At 40.2% G+C, this 12,814-nt stretch overlaps 1 protein-coding gene across 9 annotated transcripts in view; it reads right to left on the bottom strand.

The window, feature by feature from the left end:
* ZNF385B (zinc finger protein 385B) overlaps positions 1-12,814 on the bottom strand; it is a 491,813-nt gene that overhangs the window by 19,297 nt on the left and 459,702 nt on the right. The gene's annotated exons all lie outside the window — the stretch shown is intronic.

Here is a 12,814-nt window from a genome sequence, read left to right on the forward strand (position 1 = left end):
TTTTTTTTTAATTAGCATAATCTTTATTTTTTTTATATTTATTAAGTATTCTTGTCCATGGATACTAACTATAGATATAGTTATAAATATAGATATAAATATAGATGTTTTCTTAGAAGGTGACGTGCAAAAAGATCTTGGAAAATCTAGTAATAATTTGAATGCACTATTTAAAAGATTTTTTTTTTTGAAAGTAGAGCTCTTTTGGTAATGGAATAACCACACACACATTTTTAATTTCTGTAAACTTACATATTGCTGCTGCTGCTAAGTTGCTTCAGTCGTGTCTGACTCTGTGCAACACCATAGACGGCAGCCCACCAGGCTCCGCCATCCCTGGGATTCTCCAGGCAAGAACACTGGAGTGGGTTGCCATTTCCTTTTCCAATGCATGAAAGTGAAAAGTGAAAATGAAGTCGCTCAGTCGTGTCCGACTAGTAGTGACCCCATGGACTGCAGCCTACCAAGCTCCTCCGTCCATGAGATTTTCTAGGCTAGAGTACTGGAGTGACTTGCCATTGCCTTCTCCAAACTTACAGATTAGATTTGCTTAATTAGAAACATATATAGTAGAAAAGTTATATACCTGGAGAACATGTCAATAAATCAGACAAGTGGGAAAACAAGTGATTCTACAAAGGAAATATACACAACCAGTCAGCTTGCCCAAGGCAGCTTTAGCCTTTTTCTTAAGTCCTCTATTGATACTGCAAATCTCTCATGAGCAAATGTCTGGCTTTCCATTCCTGAGAAAAATGGCCCAGCTGGATGAATTTACCACTGATGTTACAGTTTCTTCCTTCTGCACCTATTTTGTTTGCATCTCTGAGGAAAGGTGAGTGCTTTCCACCTGGACTATCTATCTTTTAAATCTCTTCTCTCTTTCCTATAGCTCTATTTTGTTTCTATTAGGTTCTTTCTGTTTACAAAATGCTAACATTTTCATGTTCCAAAGCCATTTTCTGACTTGGTTCACTCATGGAGCTTTCCATTTATCTTTTCTTTGGCACTGAACTTGAAGTGGTCCTGTGCAGTGGCTCTTTCCCGTTCCTCTCTCCCTGTCCATCCTTCAGATCAGATCAGATCAGTTGCTCAGTCGTGTCCAACTCTTTGAGACCCCATGAATTGCAGCACGCCAGGCTTCCCTGTCCATCACCAACCCCCGGAGTTCACCGAGACTCATGTCCATCGAGTCAGCGATGCCATCCAGCCATCTCATCCTCTGTCGTCCCTTTTCCTCCTGCCCCCAATCCCTCCCAGCATCAGAGTCTTTTCCAATGAGTCAACTCTTCACATGAGGTGGCCAAAGTACTGGAGTTTCAGCTTTAGCATCAGTCCTTCCAAAGAAATCCCATCCTTACCCACCTGCAAAAGCCAATGGTCTCTCTGTAGCATTCTCTTGCAATGGGTATACAACTTCCTTCCTGAAAAGCTCTACCCACTTGATGTCAACTACCCTGCCCTTGCCTGGTTCTCCTTCAGCCTCAATAAAAGCTCATTCCAGGACTTGTTCATCAGTTCCTCTTCTTCTGCCTGCCTCTAAGTGTTGGCATCCCTCAAGGTCATTTATTGTCCTCTTTGTGCATTATGTAATCTAATTCACTCCAATGACTTCCTCTACCACACTGACAGAGATTCCTAAGGTGAAAGTTCTACAGGTTCATGAACTGCCCCCCTTCTCTTTCCCTAATAGTCTGTGGACATATATTTCTGGGTATTTCCAACTCAACATGCCAGATACTGAATGAATGAGCTGCTCCACAAAGGGACCCTTCCAAGAAGTGCCCACGTCCACTGATGACCTTACGGTTGTATATTAGAATTGTCAGCAAAGACTCCTGAATTCTTCCCTCTTTTATCCTCTACATTTAATGAATGACCAAAATTTATTGATACTACCTCCTAAATACCTCTTCTGTCAGCCTTATTCACCTTTTCATCCCATAGACATTTATTCAGCATCTACCATCTGCCACTGCCTCATTTCAGGCCCCCATTTATCCTCCTTGGATCATCATAAAACTTCTTTAGAGATATTGTTCAGATCAGATCAGATCAGTCGCTCAGTTGTGTCCGACTCTTTGCGACCCCATGAATCGCAGCACTCCAGGCCTCCCTATCCATCACCAACTCCCGAAGTTAACTCAGACTCACGTCCATCGAGTTGGTGATGCCATCCAGCCATCTCATCCTCTGTCGTCCCCTTCTCCTCCTGCCCCCAATCCCTCCCAGCATCAGAGTCTTTTCCAATGAGTCAAATCTTCACATGAGGTGGCCAAAGTACTGGAGTTTCAGCTTTAGCATCATTCCTTCCAAAGAAATCCCAGGGCTGATCTCCTTCAGAATGGACTGGTTGGATCTCCTTGCAGTCCAAGGGACTCTTAAGAGTCTTCTCCAACACCACAGTTCAAAAGCATCAATTCTTCGGCGCTCAGCCTTCTTCACAATCCAACTCTCACATCCATGCATGACCACAGGAAAAACCATAGCCTTGACTAGCCGGACCTTTGCTGGCAAAGTAATGTCTCTGCTTTTGAATATGCTATCTAGGTTGGTCAAGGAGTAAGCGTCTTTTAATTTCATGGCTGCAGTCACCATCTGTAGTGATTTTGGAGCCCAGAAAAATAAAGTCTGACACTGTTTCCCCATCTATTTCCCATGAAGTGGTGGGACCGGATGCCATGATATTGTTACTTCCAGTCTACTCTCCAAGTTTTTCCCTCTCAACCACTGCTCTATGTTCTCATAATCCTCTTCATATAATTATATTTTGATCTCACACTAACTGCAATGTTTCACACTTAAATTTATTACCGGGATAGAGATATTCTTATGCTCTAGAACAATGTTTTAATTAATCTTTGTGTCCGATATTCAGAAAACCATAGGTGGACAATAAGTTTGTTGAGGTAAGGAATATTTAACTCATTGCAGTGTTTTCTAATCTCACAAGTAAAAATACTAGAAAAATCCACTGTTAACAGCCAAATCATAACTAGTGAAATGAATATAGATAGAATGGATAAATACATTTTAGCCATTGATTATGTAAAGTACTTGAATAATTATTTCCAAAGGTTTTATATATGTATATATATATGTTTATATATGCATATCAAATATCAATGCATATATATTTTTAGGAATCCTACACAAACTTACATATAAATAATAAGCATGTACCTTTGCCAGAAAATCTAAAGTACATGTGAAAACACAAATATCACAAAAATATAGCCAGACCTCTTTGCAACTTAACTGGTGTCTGGGTCTCAGGAAGGTTTCTCATGGGCTCTTTGTGTTTGGAAACTCATCAGAGGTTTGTAGCCCAACAACCCACCTGACCAATCAGTAACCGTAAGGAGTCAGTAACAAACTACATCATACTATACTCATCTAACTCAATAGAGGAACTAAAAAGCCTCTTGATGAAAGTAAAAGTGGAGAGTGAAAAAGTTGGCTTAAAGCTCAACATTCAGAAAACGAAGATCATGGCATCTGGTCCCACCACTTCATGGGAAATAGATGGGGAAACAGTGGAAACAGTGTCAGACTTTATTTTTGGGGGCTCCAAAATCACTGCAGATTTTGATTGCAGCCATGAAATTAAAAAACACTTACTCCTTGGAAGGAAAGTTATGACCAACCTAGATAGCATATTCAAAAGCAGAGACATTACTTTGCCAACAAAGGTCCGTCTAGTCAAGGCTATGGTTTTTCCTGTGGTCATGTATGGATGTGAGAGCTGGACTGTGAAGAGAGTTGAGCACCAAAGAATTGATGCTTTTGAGCTGTGGTGTTGGAGAAGACTCTTGAGAGTTCCTGGACTGCAAGGAGATCCAACCAGTCCATTCTAAAGGAATCAGTCCTGGGTGTTCATTGGAAAGACTGATGTTGAAGCTGAAACTCCAATACTTTGGCCACCTTATGCGAACCCATTTGAAAAGATCCTGGTGCTGGGAAAGATTGAGGGCAGGAGGAGAAGGGGACGACAGAGGATGAGATGGCATCACTGACTCAATGGACATGAGTTTGGGTGGACTCCGGGAGTTGGTGATGGACAAGGAGGCCTGGCGTGCTGCGATTCATGGGTTCACAGAGTCTGACATGACTGAGTGACTGAACTGAACTGATACTCATCTGAGTTATCAACAATTACATGATTGATAAACTTACGCAACAATGCTCTTTAAGAAATTCCAAGTACTATGTCTTGTGGTATTATTTAACTTTCCTCACCCTTTTAGATATCAGATGCAGGTTTTGTATCCTAGTGAGGATACCACTCATGACCAACCCAAACCCCTAAGACACATCATCTTTAGCAGGTGGCCTGAGACTGACCCAGTATATTCTGAGTCCTATAGTCGCCCATTTAGGCCTCCTCCACCTAGGAGCCTCATTTGGACTTGATCTAATTCCAAATGTCCAGAAGGGTCACAATACCTGCCAGTTAGCTCACCTGCTTTGACAGTCACAAGACTTCTCGTTGGAAAATGTTGATCTCAGTGCCCCACTTGAGAGTGAATCGCTGGACTGCTTTGAAAGTGGAAAGAATAAGCCATATAGAATTCTCCATATGGCTTATGATATGTAAAACGAAGTAAAGGACTTGCATGACAAGCTCAGAAACACCAAAAAGCTAAGTACCAACGTGGAAATGAAAGCTAGTTTATGAAATTCTTATAGCACTAAAGTATTATACAGTGGGTCAATATGATGCTTGCGGGCCCTTTCCACCTAATGCCATGTTACCACGGCTCTAGCTAAATTCCAGAAATCCTGTCTCTTCAAGCATGGTTTATCACTGTGACGCTTGCTAATTCCTAATTAACTGTGTTTATGTCTAATTTTCATATCTTGGCCTTTAGACTAATCCTGGAAGCACGGGAAATTATCTATAAATAAAAGTGACTCTACTGAATTGGAATGTGCATGCACTTACGATTAAAAAACAAAAAAGCGTATTTAAGTAACTTAGGACCCATCAGTCAGGTGGCTAATTTTATAAATTCAAAACAGGTCCTGTGATGTAATTTTCTGCCAGGCTCAATAGTGACTGAGGACATCCCTGCCCTTTCCATTTGAAAGCCTGTGCCAATCAGGTTCTGGCCAGTGGGCTACACCCCCCTCAGTGATTTTGTGACCCAGTGAAATGATAGTCACTGCCCTCCTTGTCTGAGCACCACATGACACCTGCTCCATCGTCCCTTGTGCCACTTTGTTTGAGAGCAGAAGCTGCCAGTCTCGCACTCAGATAAAACAGTGGCATCTCCAAATACCTCCATGTTGGCAGCTGGCAGCTTACACTCTGTATCAGTGAGCTGGCACTGATGTAGTGAACTTGTCACTTCTAAGTGAGCACAAAACAGGTCTTATTTGCTAGACCTTGAATCTAATGAACAGCTTTCTCCTATTTTGTACAGTTTTCCAGTCATTTGACTTATACAATAGAGAAATCATATTTCGACTTCTTCAGGTTGAAAAATTGCCCCTTTTCTGATTTGTCACCAAGAGATGTGACACAGTTATTTCTGAGGCAGCTTTATTATGGAAAACAGAATAAGTAACTCATGTCACTCAAATCAAATCCCTCGGGGAGTAGGTCCAGTAGCGATTCAAAAGCCAGGAGTAAGATTAAAAACTAATTTTCTAGGTGGAATGAGGAACAGGTTCTTTTTCTTCTAAACTAATGGCCCTTCACAGAGGAAACATTCACAAGGTACAAGGGGGACATTTGAATTCTCCTCCCCCCACCTTCTTCCTTTCTAGACGCAGACTTTAGGCTTAGCTTTGAGGCTCCAGGCAGGGTGAGGAGCACGCCGATGATGGAAAGGTCAGCCTGAGAGGTACTGAGGAAACTGAGTCCTCACCTAAAATGTATATCTTTACCTAATAGAGAATGTATAAAACATTGTCAGCCAACAAGTTTATTGCCTTAGGCTGTTCCAAGAGATAGGTACAGGCTTTTACTCTTCATGGACTTAACTGGGTACTGCCTGCCCTAAGGAGACTGTGTAGACTTTTAGGGGCTGGACTGCCCAGGTATAACCACCAACCCCTTAAAAATACATCGCTAAAAGGCAATCATACTTCTCCATTTCAAATCTAGCATTTGTACCTAAATTCAATCTGCTGCTTTATTGCAAAGTTGTCAAAGCCAGCTTTATATTTAAGACATACAGGTTGCAGGAAGAAGTCTGTCGACCAGAGAAAGTCTCCTTTAAAAAGGTGAGATTGATTTAAGAAGCCTGATCTCTAAAGGGGTTTGTCTAGGGTGTCTCATCATGCTTAGGGGTACTGCAACATAGGGGCTTATGACTGTGACCATGATGAAATTGAGCAAGAAAGAGATACGACATTGTACTACAGACTGTGAGCTTCCCAACTATAATACAAAACAAATGGCTAAGAGTTTCTTTCTTGCCCAGCTTTGCCCCAAGGTATACAAACCTCATTAAGTCATTGGTTGTGGTGGTGGTTTAGCTCTAAGTTGCATCCTACTCTTGTGACCCCATGGACTGTAGTCCACCAGACTCCTCTGTCCATGGGATTTCCCAAGAAAGAATAGTGGAATGGATTGCCATTTCCTTCTCCAGGGGCTCTTCCCCATCCAGGGTTTGAACCAGCATCTTAAACCCGCGTCTCCTGCACTGCAGGCAGATTCTTTACTACTGAGCCACCAAGGACGCTCCATCAACTCATTAGAAGAAATTCCTTTGCAAGTAATATGGTATGTGGAGAATAGAGAGAGGAAAAAGAAAACCCACAATCGTCTTAAACACTAAACAGGAGTTTTTAACCTGGGGTCTGTGGACTTCCAAGGGGTCCATGAGTTCTCAGGATCCATGAAGTTGGATGATAAAAAGATACAGATATTTTCATTTATCTCTAACTGAAATTCACCGTATACTTCAATTATAAATGAAGGCAGTCTTGGTAATACATTTACCTTTGTCACCCATACACGTCAGATATTTTTAAATGAGATATTACAGTTGTCATAGAAAGGTTAAATACTGTTTAGCAACACTTCAAAATTATGGCAGATATGAGACCAGCTGTTAGATCTTATTTAATGCATTTTTGGTATACTACTGTATCATAACAAACATTGACAATGGTATTTTAATACAATTGGTTTCCTTTGTAAAACTATCAATTTCATTTTATGGATTTATTTTTTTTTACTTTTTAACTTTACAATACTGTATTGGTTTTGCCATATATCAAAATGAATCTGCCACAGGTATACACGTATTCCCCATCCTGAACCCTCCTCCCTCCTCCCTCCCCGTACCATCCCTCTGGGTCGTCCCAGTGCACCAGCTCCAAGCATCCAGTATCATGCATCGAACCTGGACAGGCGACTCGTTTCATATATGATATTATACATGTTTCAATGCCGTTCTCCCAAATCATCCCACCCTCTCCCTCTCCCACAGAGTCCAAAAGACTGTTGTATACATCAGTGAAACATCATTCAGAGAACAGGCTTCACTAGTCAGCCACAGGAATACAGTGGCTAAGACTCTGCACTCCCAATGCAGGGAGCCCGGGTTCAGTCCCTGATAAGGGAACTAGATCCCACAAGCTACAACTAAGAGTTTGCATACTGCAACTAAAGATCCCGCATGCCACAACTAAGCCTGAAAGCAGCCAAATAAATAAGTTAATAATAAAATAAAAAATTAAAAGATTAGAAAAAGAACCATTGTGTCTAGGCCCATCACTTCATTATGCCCATACCACCTTCATTTCTGTCCCTAGCCATCATTGCAACTACTCTCTCACCAACATCCTGAGTTCCTTCTCTTGTCCCCAGGTGTTCTTTCATTGTCTCAGATGTTTGAATAGGGCAGTCTTTCACATCTTCCATTGTACGCAGTACTGGTCATTTTTCTGAGAATCCTCTTCCCTCCACCTCTAACCAGAGCCTCTGTGTCTCTCCCAACAGACAGAGACAGCTTCAGCCTCCTGCTTAAGCTCTTCCTTCATTCCCAGACTAGGTCAGCATCCCTTTCTTTCTATCAACCTTGTCATCATCTGTTTAGTATTACCCTTCCAGCTGATATGCTCTAATGAGGGCAAAGCCCACATTGGCCTGGTTCACTATCATGTATCCAGTGTGTAGTGTCAGGCTGGGTACCTATGGAAGCTCAATAAATATGTGTAAATACATGTCCCCCAAAACCATTCTCTAACTTATGCTTTAATATATTTTATAACTTTTTGATTTAATGTATTGTACTCTTGTTTCATGTTGTTACTTTTATTTAAAGTGGCATAATATTCTATGGGGTATAAGTACTTTTTAAAAATAATTTCCCTAAAAATATTTAAAGCGGCATAATATTCTATGGGGTATAAGTACTTTTTAAAAATAATTTCCATCTTGTTTTCAGTTTTTACTAATGCTGTGATGAATGTCTTCATGTATATCATTTTATTTTTCTTGCTTTGTATGTAGGATTATTTCCTTAGTAAAAATTACAGGAAGAGGAGTTAATTCATCTATTGGAATTAACATTTTTATGGTTCTTGATTTATTCTATGACATTGCTTTCCAAAAGGATTCTCTCAATTTAAAATCCCATAAATAACATAAATAGAACATCTGCTAATGATTTTTCAAAGTACTTAAAATAACATTTGCTAGATTGTCATCATTGGATTGGTTAATAATGGGGTAAAATTTTTGTTGAAAAGGATAACATAAAAAACTTTAACTCAAAATGTAGTACACTAATTTCCACATTGAGGAAAATATTTTATTTGTTAACAGAGAAATAAGGACAAAGATATTGTGCTAGGGAAGACAAATTGTTTTACCTTAGACATGGTCATTTTGTTAGTTAAATGGGCAAAATTCATTGAAGACTCTATCTGAAGTTCAAATATTTGAAAGCAAGGAATAAAATAATCTCTATTATGTTATTTCATATTGAAAAGAAAAAGAACATAATTTCTAGAGGCTTAGTAATTAGTATATTAATAGCATACAAGAAACAAAAAATTAAATACTAAGAATTTTTTGCAAGCTGTTTGTTAGAAATAAAACGTATGGACTTACAAATTTCTCCTTATTTACGGACATACATGCCAGCAGGGACTTGTCAGGCAGGGCCGTGTTTCTCCTTCTGATTACACGTTCCCTCCTACTCCTGTCGTCTCAGTAGCCAACCTGGGCTTCAGGCTGGGCTGCTTCTTCACGAGTAGTACCCAATTTCTCCCTCAATAAATGAAGTTGTTTTGGGTTGTCCCTTGTTTTAATACCCTAGCTACACACAGAACAGACTGTTGACTTAGGAGGTGGGGCATCCGTCTTATTGAATATGAAGAGAAAGAGCTAACCAGTGTCTTGCTGCCCTGTTCATATTCTAGGGAGGGTACCAGAGCTTACCCCATTAAATTCTTCTTAATGATAGTAGTCTAATATATGCTAACTATGTGACTGCTGTGTGCAGGATGCAATGCCAGCATCTGCAGGGAACATAATGGATGATACGTTAACCAGTGGGAGACAAGTAGAAAGACATTTCCTGCATTATACAAATATGCACAGGAGAACAAGAAGGGTCCTTCCACATCTTTAAATGTCCCACTGGGAGAGTTCAGGTTCATCAGACCCTAATGTCCTGGAATGAAGACAAAAATGCAAATAATTGAACTGAGCTAATAAATCAAGTGCTTCGCTGAGGCTTAGTGGTAAAGAATCTGCCTGCAGTGAGACTCGGGTTTGATCCCTGGGTTGGGAAGATCCCCTGGAGAAGGAAATGGTAACCCACTCCAGTATTCTTGCTTGGGAAATCCCATGGACAGAGGAGCCTGGTGGGCTACAGTCCATGGGGCTGCAAAAGAGTCAGACTAAACAATAACAACAATAAAAGAAGCACATGAAGGGATGTAAGTGTAGGTCACTGTTGCATGGCGTGAAATGGTCATAAACTCAAAAGGACAGTGTCTTCAGTGAGCCAGGCACATTTATTGACTCAGTACTCCTGATGACAATCATGGGAGGTAGATATCAGCTCCCCCATTTTATAGATGGGGAAAGAGAAGGTCAATGAACATTACTTAGAGTTAAACATTCAGTGAGAGGTGGAAATGATCAAGCTTATGCTCTTTCTACTACATGCTAGGTAGGTAAAGGTACTCAACAATCATACCTTGGTTAATATATCTTTATCCAAAGCTACTCAAAAATTGATTTTTAAAAAACAGTTGTAAAATGGAATGGGGAAAGAAAGAACACACATTTCTGAGATGTCAGACCCAGTGAAAAAGGATCTCAAACAGTCTTCAAAAAGCATGTACAGTAAAGTTTATGAATCTTCATCTAAAGGCAGTGTATCATGGTAGCGAATTTGAGGGATCACCTGGGTGAGACCTTGAAACTACTTTTCATCTGAATGACTCTGAGCCATTATTTTCCCTCTCTAGGTCTCATGTTCTAGTATCCCTCAAAGGATTTTTATAATTAAATAAGATAATCTATATAAAATGTTTAGACATTGGTACTTTGTGCAGATCACAACAAACTGTGGAAAATTCTTAAAGAGATGAAAAAGTTGGCTTAAAACTCAACATTCAGAAAACTAAGATTATGGCATCTGGTCCCATCACTTCATGGCAAATAGATGGGGAAGCACTGTAGATGGTGACTGCAGCCATGAAATTAAAAGATGCTTGCTCCTTGGAAGAAAAGCTATGACCAACCTAGACAGCATATTAAAAAGCAGAGACACTACTCTGCCGACCAAGGCCCATCTAGTCAAAGCTATGGTTTTTCCAGTAATCATGTATGGATGTGAGAGTTGGACTACAAAGAAAGCTGAGCGCCGAAGAATTGATGCTTTTGAACTTTGGTGTTGAAGATTCTTGAGAGTCCCTGTACAGCAAGGAGATCCAATCAGTCAATCCTAAAGCAAGTTAGTCCTGAAGATTCATTGGAAGGACTGAAGCTAAAGCTGAAACACCAATATTTTGGCCACCTGATGTAAAGAACTGACTCATTGGAAAAGACCCTAATGCTGGGAAAGATTGAGGGCGGGAGAAGGGAACGACAAAGGATGAGATTGTTGGATGGCATCACCGAATCAATGGACATGAGTTTAGCAGGCTTTGGGAGTTGGTGATGGACAGAGAAGCCTGGTGTGCTGTAGTCCATGGGGTTGCAAAGAGTCAGACACGACTGAGCGACTGAACTGAATTGAACCAGGCATATAATGATATACTTTAATTATCAGTTGTACTGCTGTTAAAGTTATTTTTTGCATATAAGTCTAATAAGCTTGGATCTGTTTTATCTGTTTTCTAGAATATACTATATTAGGTGCAGCATAATAAAAGATAATGATAGCTGACTACCACAAGGGGCAGCTGTCTCATTGAAAGTAGCTGAGATAAGACCCCACAGGAGGACCAAAAACAAACAACCTCTCCAAAACTGTAAGAACACCAATAACAGTTGTTTTAATTATGCTTTACACTTTGCAAAGTCTTTCTGCAATCATTTCATTTGATTCAGACAACGTTACTGATTGTAGGGAGGGCACTGCTCCCACTTTACCAATGAGAAAAGAGGGTCTCAGAGAATGGAATGCCTTCTCTAGAATCAGAGCTAGTCAAAAGAGCAAAGAGTACCACAGTCTATAGATGTGCTGTGCAATAGGGTAGCCATATGTGGCTACTTAAATAAAATCAAATATGCGGCTCCTCAGGAGCACAAACCACATTCCAAGAGCTGAATAGTTCATGGCACTCATGTTGGACAACCCAGATTACAGACCATTTTCTTCACCATAGAAGGTTTTATTGAGTTATGCTGGCCTATAGAAACGAGAGCACCAAACCATTACTGCGTAATACTATGCCCAGTGTCCATGACAGTGATCCTGATTCTCAGAGAAAGATGTCAGGGAAAAGGAAAATACTTTAGAAATGTTTTTATGAAAAACACTAAACTTTTAACTCTAGAGTTAAATTTGTGTGGCACTAGGCTATAAGCAGGAGAAGGCAATGGCACCCCACTCCAGTACTTTTGCCTGGAAAATCCCGTGGATGGAGGAGCCTGGTAGGCTGTAGTCCATGGGGTCGCAAAGAGTCTGACACGACTGAGCGACTTCACTTCCCTTTTCATTTTCACGCACTGGAGAAGGAAATGGGAACCCACTCCAGTGTTCTTGCCTGGAGAATCCCAGGGATGGGGGAGCCTGGTGGGCTGCCGTCTATGGGGTCGCACAGAGTCGGACACGACTGAAGCGACTTAGCAGCAGCAGCAGCAGCAGGCTATAAGCATCATCAGAACTGCCCAGAATCCCCCAAAGTACCTAGAACCAGTGCTCTGCACACAGAATCTACAAATAGTTATTTAGTAGTTCTATTTCATGATTGACTCATTTCAGGAAAATATGTCAGTGTAAGAGAATTCTTCCCGAAGCAAATAAATTGAATGTCATAAAAATGTAATCTTTGTTAAAATCTCGAGGGAATTTATGTTTGTACATTTATAAAATTTAGTGTCCATACAAAGTCATTTTATATTTCAATATCTATTTGATGCAGAAAAGTTGTAAATAAATGTAATCAAAAGAGATGAATGCCAGTTAAAATAAATGTCTGAAGATGAGAAAAATTTTTAATAATGATATAAGCCTTAAAATAATGGTTTATAACATATCCCCAGTAAGTCATAAGTTAACAGATCCTCAGTAAATCATAAGTTGGTCTTAACTTTTGGTTCATTTTCTTAGAGCAACACTAGGAAATAACTTTCAGAAGTGGAGAGCCTGACAATAAGTGCTCAGTATTA

Source organism: Bos grunniens, chromosome 2, assembly GCF_055505025.1.
Source record: "Bos grunniens cultivar Pamir isolate PY7600 chromosome 2, Bosgru_T2T1.0, whole genome shotgun sequence".
In the NCBI taxonomy this organism is placed as follows: domain Eukaryota; kingdom Metazoa; phylum Chordata; class Mammalia; order Artiodactyla; family Bovidae; genus Bos; species Bos grunniens.